Source organism: Aquarana catesbeiana, unplaced genomic scaffold (genome assembly GCF_042186555.1).
Source record: "Aquarana catesbeiana isolate 2022-GZ unplaced genomic scaffold, ASM4218655v1 unanchor22, whole genome shotgun sequence".
NCBI lineage: Eukaryota > Metazoa > Chordata > Amphibia > Anura > Ranidae > Aquarana > Aquarana catesbeiana.
In genome coordinates, this window is record NW_027362646.1 from 9,711 (window position 1) to 18,387 (window position 8,677).

The 8,677-nt window shown below is 43.4% G+C and overlaps 1 long non-coding RNA gene across 1 annotated transcript; it reads right to left on the reverse strand.

Moving 5' to 3' along the window:
• Positions 1–403: 403 nt before the first annotated feature.
• LOC141121529 (uncharacterized) lies at positions 404–8,277 on the reverse strand. The gene is made up of 2 exons (XR_012240582.1): positions 7,619–8,277; positions 404–585 (listed from the first exon to the last, which is right to left on the reverse strand). It is a non-coding gene; the product is annotated as an uncharacterized lncRNA (long non-coding RNA).
• Positions 8,278–8,677: the final 400 nt, after the last annotated feature.

Below are 8,677 nucleotides of genomic sequence, written 5' to 3' on the forward strand. Positions count from 1 at the left end.
AAGAGCTTTGACAGTTATTTTGTTTCCTCTATTTGCGAATAATCGCACCAACTGTTGTCTCCCTCTCACCAAGCTGCTTGGCAGTGGTCTTGTTGCCTATTCCAGCCTTGTGTAGGTCTACAATCTTGTCCCTGACATTCTTGGACAGCTCTTTGGTCTTGGTCATGGTGGAGATATTGGAATCTGATTGATTGCTTCTGTGGCCAGGTGTCTTTTATACAGGTAACAAGCTGAGATTTGGAGGACTCCCTTTAAAGGGGTCATTACCTGTATAGAAGACACCTGGGAGCTGATTTAAAGGGATCAATAACGTATTTATACCCTCACAAGGTTTTTCCTTACCAGCAAACCAAAATCTTTAGTCAATCATAGTTACAAACTACAACAAAAGAACTCAAGAAAACAATCTTTACAGAGGATTTATTGACAGATAAATTGGTGTTTCTGTGCTTCTTAAAGTTCATTAATGGGCTTGTGTGGCCAGTAGGGATATTTCTCTTTATCCAGCTTGGCTTCAGGGAAAGCTTCCACTACATCTTCAACTGTCATCTGATCAAACGGAATCATGTTCTTAAACTTTGCAAGCTGCGTACAAAAAAAAAAACCCCACACACAATTAAGTCATATCTGTCACAGGAAAACAGTAGAAAACGTCCCATCTGGGAACAGACCACACCAGAAATAAAATACCCTTAGCCAATCAACACATTAGCCTACACATTTATCTCAAGACAGGTTTGTTATAAACCAACCCTGTAGGCTTCCAGCAGAAACCAAAGTGGCAAAGGGAAGTTGGAACTGCACCTCCCAGATCCCAATAAGTTGGAATACGCTAATCTGTAAATATCAGTTAGAGCGCTGGAGTGCTATGCCAACCTCTCTCCGCTACCCTTGCCTCATAATGGTCAGAAAGCCTGATGGATGGACTGCTGGAAAACAAAAAAGGAACAGTGAGCCCTGGTTCATACTGACTGCGGGAATGAAATCAGGCGAACTCGCCCGATTTCATTCCCCCATGTCAGTCATGACTTCGGGGGGGGGGGGGGGGGGGGGGTAATGACTCCCTATGAGTCCTCCAGGGGGCCCATACCCGACGGCATTTTTCATATGTATCCAATTCATGTGCCAGGAGGGTCTCCATCCTCTCAAAGTAATGCCTTTTTTTTTCAATCTTAATTGCCAGAATTCTTTTCACAAATCGCACATAAAATCGCATCTATATTATGCAGGTGCAACTTTCTTGCAACTTTTAAGGGTTTACATTGAAGTCTATGGACCTCAAGTCACAAGACAGTCGGACCAAAGCAGTGCAGTGCAGAATTTAAAGTCGCACAGTTATGAATGGTTATCATAGAGAAACATGCTGTTTGAGGGTTACATTTAAGTGCTCAGAGTTGTGGCATAACTGAATAAGAGTCCATTCACACTTTGGCGTCTTCTCATGCAGCTTCGGACCCCAAAGTCGCACAACAATTTGCACAAGTATGAATGGACTCTCATTCAGTTATGCCACAACTGTGAACACTTAAAATGTAACCTTCGAACTGTCGCATACCTTAGAAGAAGAAGAAGAAAAAAAAAAAAAAAAAAAAAAAAAAATTGCAGATCACCTCCATTACTAGTAAAAAAATAGGATTTTCATTACAGCTTACCTGTAAAATCCTTTTCTTGTGGGAGTACATCATGGGACACAGAGCCTAAGTAATTAATGGGTTATGGGCCACCATCAGGTGTTGACACTGGTATATCCAATCAAGGAAGTTCACTCCCTATGTAACCCCTCCTCCTTCCAGGAGCACATCAGTTTTTTGTAGCAAAGCAATATACTTAAATCCCAAAAAAGAGGGGGGGGGGGGGGGGGGACACCTGTGTCCCATGATGTACTCCAATAAAAGGATTTTACAGGCAAGCTGTAATAAAAAAAATCCTATTTTCTTTATCGTACATCATGGGCCACAGAGCTTAAGTGATTACTTGGGACGTCCCATAGCAATGCTACTTGAGGGGAGAGAAAGACAACCTGCAGGGTACCCCCAGACTTGAGGACTTATACGGCTGCCTGCAGCACACTGCGCCCAAAGGCAATATCCTCATACCTCCTTACATCCACCTGATAAAATTTTTGTGAATGTATGCACTGAAGACCAAGTTGCGACCTTACAGATCTGAGCCATGGAGGCCTGGTGACGCACTGACCAAGAAGGACTAACCGCCCTGGTAGAGTGTGCCTTAACTTGAAAAGGGGGAATCTTACTCCTTAAAATTATAAGTTTGAATTATAACTTGCCGAATACAGTTAGCGACAGTGGATTTCGACGCTGCCTGTCCTTTCTTAGGACCCTCTTGCAGAATAAATAAGACATCACTCTTAAGAATCTGAGCAGTTGTCTTTAAATAGATTCTCACTGCTCTCACCACATCAAGACAATGTAGTGACTTTTCTTCCCTGGAACATGGTTTTGGAAAAAAAAAAACGATGGCAGGACAATATCTTGGTTCAGGTGAAAACCTGAAACCGCTTTTGGCAAAAAGCATGGACGAGGGCATAACACCACTCTGTCCTCATGAATAATCAAATATGGCTCTTTACAAGAAAGAGCAGCCAATTCCGAAACCCTCCTTGCTGAGGATATAGCAACCAAAAATACCAGCTTCCTTGTCAGAAGGACTAAGGGAATATGCTGTATCGGTTCAAATGGCTGTTTTTGTAACACTGACAAAACTAAGTTCAAGTCCCAAGGGCTTAAAGGTGATTTAATTAACGGATTAATCCACATCACCCCTTGCATAAAACCCTGGACTAAGAATGCGTAGAAAGCAGTCTTTGAAATAAAATTGATAAGGCTGAGACTTGGCTCTTAATAGTACTCAAGGCCAACTTCATCTCTACGCCTAACTGTAGAAAAGGCAAGAATTCTGCCTATGATATATCTCCGAGGGTGCCAACCCTTGGATTCACAGCAGGAAACATAAGCCTTCCAGACTCTAATGTATAGTTCTGGAAGCTGGTTTCCTTGCATTAAATCAAAGTAGAGATAACTGACCCGGAAAGCCCACGTTTCTTCAGAATGTAGGTTTCAATAGCCAGGCAATTAAATTTAGCGTTCGTAAAGTAGGATGGAATATCGACCCCTGTGAGAGCAGGTCTGGCCTTAGTGGAAGGGACCACGGACCCCCCACTGCCATCTTTACGATTTCTGCATACCATGACCTTCTGGGCCATGCTGGTGCTGCCAGAATTACTGGTTTTCTTTCCAGCTTGATCCTGCAAAGAAGTCGAGGCAGCAATTGAATAGGGGGAAATACATAGATCAGTGAGAACTGATCTCACGGTATCACCAACGCATCTGTTCTGCATGCGAATGGATCCTTTGTTCTGGACACAAAGTTGACTAACTATGTTGAACGCTACAAGATCTACATCCAGAGTCCCCCATCTTTGACAAACAGCACGAAAATATGGTCAGGGTGAAGAAACCATTCCCCTGGGAATAATCTGCTGGCAACAAGTAGTCCGCCTGCCAATTCTCTACTCCCGGAATGAAGACTGCCGATAGGCACGGAATATTTCTTTCTGCCCAAGTTAGAATATGGTTCACCTCTCTCTGAGCTGAGAGACTCTTGGTGCCCCCTTTGGTGATTGATATAGGCCACAGCCGTGGTATTGATGGATTGGATCCTGACAGGACAATCTCTTAACCTGGAAGTCCAGGCTTTTAGAGCCAGACGCACTGGCCGAACCTCTAGTATGTTGATGGGCAAGGCTCTTTTTCGGTTCTTGAACACTGTCCTTGGACAGTGGCCTTTTTTCTGTCGTTACCACCTTCCAGATAACTGGTCTGAAGGATTTACCTTTTAGCAGATTCTTTAGTAACCACCAATTGAGGCTTTGGGACACCCTTGGGGACAGCCACATTGGCAAGTCCAAAGCTTGGATCGTTTTGTTCCAAGCAAATAGAATACTGTTTGCAACAGTCTCGAATGGAACTGGGCATAGGGAACTGCTTTGAATGAAGCCACCATCTTTCCTAACAACCTCATGCGAATGAAGGGATCTCCTTTTGACCTGACCATCCGCACCAACTCTTATGGAGTTGTTTTTTGCCTGGGCAAGAACACCTTTTTCTGAGCTGTATCTATGATCGGACCCAAATACTGCAGCTTTTTTTAGCTTTTTTTAAAGGGAGACTTCTCTAGGTTGAGAACGCAACCCAAAACTTTTCAGGTAACTGGTTGTAATGCGTACACCTTACTCCGAACACCAATAGGTCTATTAGCATTGATTGTAATAGCAATAGATTGTCTAGGTATGCCAAGACCAAGTTTATGCCCTGTGCCCTTAACATGGCTAGGAGGTGGGGCTAGCACTTTTGTGAACACTCAGGGTGCTGTAGCTGGCCCGAAGGCAAGGCTACAACTGAAATGCTGCTGTTCTACTTCGAAACGCAGAAACTTTTGGTGAGCGGGAAATATATGGACATGCATCCCTGATGCGGATAAACGCCAGAAGTTTTCCTTCTTGTAGGATAGAAACTACTGACCTGATCGACTCCATAGAAAGGAACGGATCTTCAGGAACTGATTTAGATTCTTTTAGATCTAGAATGGATCTATTGAATTTCTGCGTGGATCTGTACATGTACAGGAAACGCATGAAAAAGGCAGTGAAGGTTTTAAAGGAACCTAAGAAAAAACAGAACTATCGGCTGACTCTACTAGAGGTAGCTTGAAAGAGGCTCCTCCGCAGAGGAGGAGTAATCGGTTTGCCCTTCTTCCTGATCACCTGAGGGTAACCCCCCTCATCCTCTACCCACTGTTCCCTTGATAAGGGATCTAAGGTGGGGGAGGGGGATCTAACACGCTTCCTATCCTTGGTTAGCAGATGCGATTAAAGTCAATAATTTTCCTTCTAGGCCCTGCAGGGCAGAGGAAAAAATGCATTTTCAATTATGTATACAGGGGCTGAATGTTTTCTCCTCTAGAATTTGACGGTGGAGGCCATCGCCACCGCCTAGAGGCAGCTGCCCCTGGCGCAGGGGAAGGAGTCCGTTTATACCTTCTTTTGGGCAAAAGAGTACCTTTCCTGCTAGAAATCATTTGGATGTATTTGATCAACAGTCTCCTCAAATAGTCGCTCCCCATGAAAAGGGAAACTAGTCAGAAGCTTTTTTACAGGGTGCAAAAAGGTGTTTTAGCACAAGCGCAAGGCGGGACACGCTTGGTGGATAGAGTCTTTTATGGCGTCTATGGCAAAACATAGCGCCTTTGGTAGTTCTGCTAACTCACAAGCCTGTTGTGCAGGGACCTCCCTAAGGGCCTCTTTGAACCGGTCCTTTAGGGACTGACAGATGCCTACTGCAGCGACGGCACCTGCCAGGAAAAAAAGGATTTTACCAAAAATTCCAACTTATCTGTTGGATCCTTAAGCATTTGTGCATTGTCTACTGGACAAGTTAAATTTTTATTGAAGCTGGAAATCGCGTCTACTGCTGGTACTTTCCATCTTTTGTGAATTTCTCCTCCATGGGATAGATAACTGAGAAACTCTTTGGAGGGAGAAAATGCTTATCCAGATGATCCTATTCAGCATATATAAGCTTTTCTAGTAATGCATGAAAAGGTTGTAAAGGTTTTAAAGAACCCAAGGAAGGGACCGAACTTTCAGCTGACTCTGTTAGGGGTAGTATGAAAAGTGGAACGAACCATCTTCTTAAGAGTTTGTACCATCAATCTCTCCGATTGCGAGGTTGCACAAGGTTCATCAACTGTTGTTTCCTCCACAGAGGAAAAATCGTCTTGTTTTTCTACATGATCGCCTGCGGAAAATACCTCATCCTGTGCCCACTGTTCCCTTGATAAAAAGGGTTTGAGGTGGGGAAGGGGGATCTAGCACGCTTCCTATCCGCTTGGATGAAGGATGCGATTAAAGCCGCTAATATTCCTTCTAAGCCCTGCAGGGCAGAGGAACATGCATCTTCAGTCACGTATACAGGGGCTGAAGTGTGAAAGCAGTTGCACCACCAATTGGTTCCAAAGGTTCACCCTGGCTTGCCATATCCGGTATCTCCGGAGAGGATGACAGTGTGGAGGCATGACTGGAGTTCCCAGCGCCTGGGGGTGGAACTTTTGGTGCCTTAGTAGTAACCTTGGAAGCCATAGTGCTAAGCACAAAAGCAGTTTGAGGTTATTACAAGTGTGCTGTCATACTGAGAATATCACACTGCCCACTTCTTACAGGATGTAATTGTACCTTCACAGTACATGTACCCCCCGCCACTCAGCTTCCCCAATTGGGGGGAGAGGACTAAAGAACCCCCTCCAGCTGCTAGGACACCCATGCTGTTGTAGCACAGATTGAAAGGGTATGTGTAGTCTTACTCCCTCTAGAGGAGACTTTAAGGCATTACAATGTTACATATTGAAAGAAAAGGCATAGGTGGACTTTGCAGTTCCTAAGCTTTTCTCTTACCTTTTCCTCGCTGCAGGATATTGCTGAAAACAGACAAATCCAAACTTCACCCATCACGGCAGGCAGCGTAGTTAAACCTTCAAAGTCCGGGTCCCTCAATAAAGGTTCCACTCCTTTGGACCTGTATAGCACCCCTCAGGACAACTTTAGGTAATGTAGCAAGACCAAAAAGAGTCCTGGTTCCTAGAGTCCAGCCCTCAAAGAGAAGCGTTACAGGCAAAACCTCGTTCTTCTATGAGGGGCCCGGGTATCATCCTATGGCGTGGATGGTTCCAGTTGTGGAGGTTTTTTTTAAATACAGCATGGATCCCTCCGGGAGCTCCTCAGAGCACATCTTCACATCAACACCTTAGACACTGGCGAAAAAACTGATGTGCTCCTGGAAGGAGGAGGGGTTATATAGGGAGTGAACTTCCCTGATTGGGTATACCAGTGTCAACACCTGAAGGTGGCCCATAACCCATTAAGTAATTACTTAGGCTTTGTGTCCCATGATGTACGATAAAGACATTTTTTTTTTTTATAAAAATGCCATAAATCAATAACCTAGTTTGTAAGCGCTATTACTTTTGCGCAAACCAATCACTATACGCTTATTGCAATTTTTTTACCAAAAATATGTAGAATACATATCGGCCTAAAAACTGAGAAAAAAAAAAAAAAGTTTTTTTAAAAAAAAAAAAAAGAAAAAAAAAAGAAAAAGAAATTAGGGATATTATAGTAAAAAATTTTCGCTCTTTTTTGTTTGTAGCGCAAAAATAAAAACCGCAGAGGCAATTAAATACCACCAAAAGAATCTATTTGTGGGGAAAAAAAAAAACCCAAAATGATAAAAATTTCATTTGGGTACAGTGTTGCATGACCGCGCAATTGTCATTCAAAATGTTACAGCGCTGAAAGCTGAAAATGCCCTGTATTAAAGTGGTTAAACAGAGGCCAAGATGGCAGTTTCCATGGCGGGTTTAATGAATCTTTGCTTTACATGAACACAATTTCAAGATTGCATACAAGCCCACATATATGACAATACCTTTGGCTACCCTTAGAGAGCAAAGCTCTGAAAAGCCTATGGAATGTTCAGCTGACCCGATTGCCATAAAATACAGTTTTTTTTTTTTTGAGTCATCGGTAGCTTGGATAACTACATACCTCTTTCTCATATGCGGTCACCCTGGCTTTAGAGTCTTCAATGAAGGCTAAAGCAGATTTGTTCTGTAAGCAAACAAAAGCATGACAGATATTAAAATTTACAGGCAGCATGCAAACTTTTTTTTTTTTTTTTTTTTTACTGAAGGCACACATGTCAAAGTCTACCAAAAAATGTTAAAACAAAAAAATAAAAAACAATTTAATGCGATATGGATGTATTAAAGTGAAACTTTCCTTTTAGTTATCCTTGCATGGCTAAGGCTCAGTTCACACTGGAACGCTATGCGTCCCCATTCTCCGGTTCAGGGACGAAGCAGGACCGAATCTTTGCCTGAATTGGCCCTGAAACGGAGCCAAAGATACATAGCAGGTCTGTGCGATGCACTCCGCAGCCGCCCCAGAGATATGTGAACTGCCTTCATAGAGAGCCTGTCACATTCTCCTGCTATGCGAATTGGATGCAGGGAAACTCGCATCCAATTCACATAGGTGTGAACCCAGCCTAAAGGTTCACTTAGCTCTCCCCACCAGCAACATGTGCTCACCTTTCTTTGCTCCCCTACTTTTCAGCTGCTATGGCAAGGAAAAGCAAGCAATGGGCTCCTTTCTCTGTTCCCATGTGACAGCTCTGGGCCCCACTGCTGAAAGGAGTTATATTCTTGCCCATACCTAAAATGCTGGCAGCTAAACAAACTAAAAGGAGTGGTGAAGTAAAAGTGAGTACATGCTGCTGTGAAGGAGGGGGGACCAAAATAAACTTTTCATTTTGACTTGGAGAGGATAAAGCCTGTATAGTGTAGCAAAACAAATATAAAACAAATATATATCAGCACAAGGGACATAACTAACAGTCACAATAGTAACAAATAGTCCCTTGTGCCGATTCCTCTTTTGTTCAGTGAAATGTCCTTGCATCCCCCACACCTGCTGCTGTAATCTTCAGGGTGCAATGGTGTTGATAAAGTTAAGGGGCTGTCACAGGCTCTCATCAAGAGCGCCCAGCTAGCCTGCCCTTTCTGCTCAGGTGCTCCATTTATAGTGACTGTATAGTACTGCAAC